Below are 798 nucleotides of genomic sequence, written 5' to 3'. Positions count from 1 at the left end.
TCACCGCCATGCCCTACATATCCCAGACGGGTTCCCCTTTTCTGGCACAGGATGGCTGCAGAGAGGGAGCACAATGCCATCATCTCCTGGCTCTCTGAATGTGAGCTGGTATCCCTACGGCTCCCAGCGCTGGCTCGAGACAACAAAGCCAACTCCAATCTCTATTCCTTTTTGCGGAGAACGGATAGAACAGCTTTCAGAGCCCAGCTACCGACAAAATTTGCCATGTACCAGGTTCCCTCAAACGGGAGCAGCTTTGGAAGAGATCGATTAGACATTTTAGGAAGAAATGAGAGTGGCTTCCTCCACCGAGCAGCAAGGGAACCTGTGCAAGGAATACAGAGGGAACCCATCCGCTCTTTGCACTAAGGCACATGCAAAATAATTCACGTTTTACTCTCCGAAGCCACGGGGAATGACAACCGTGCAGGAGACGGCTTGGGCTCCCAAAACACAGTCGCTAATGGAAGACGAGCTGTCTCTGTTGAGGAAAATGTGCAACCACCACCATCACTATCTTCATTTAAGCAGCAAAACCAGGACAAAGAGAGGGAAGGGGGCGGGGGGGGGAATAAAAAGAAACATTCAATGGGAAAAAACCGTTTCATGAGTCATTTGCTTCCCGAGAAAAAGCAAAAAAAAAAAAAAGAGAGAGAAAGAAAGCGAGAAAGGGAGGAAGGAGAAACAGCTTTGTCAGCCCTGTGGGGCAAGCCGGCACATGGGCGGGCGGGCCGGGCAGCCGCTGCTGCGGGGAAGAGAAATTGAGGGACGAGGTCTCCGGTCCCCAATCCCGCAGCA

The sequence above is a fragment of the Gavialis gangeticus genome, unplaced genomic scaffold (genome assembly GCF_001723915.1).
Source record: "Gavialis gangeticus isolate Ggan-Ray unplaced genomic scaffold, GavGan_comp1, whole genome shotgun sequence".
Classification (NCBI taxonomy): domain Eukaryota; kingdom Metazoa; phylum Chordata; order Crocodylia; family Gavialidae; genus Gavialis; species Gavialis gangeticus.
Note: the sequence above shows the minus strand (reverse complement) of the source record.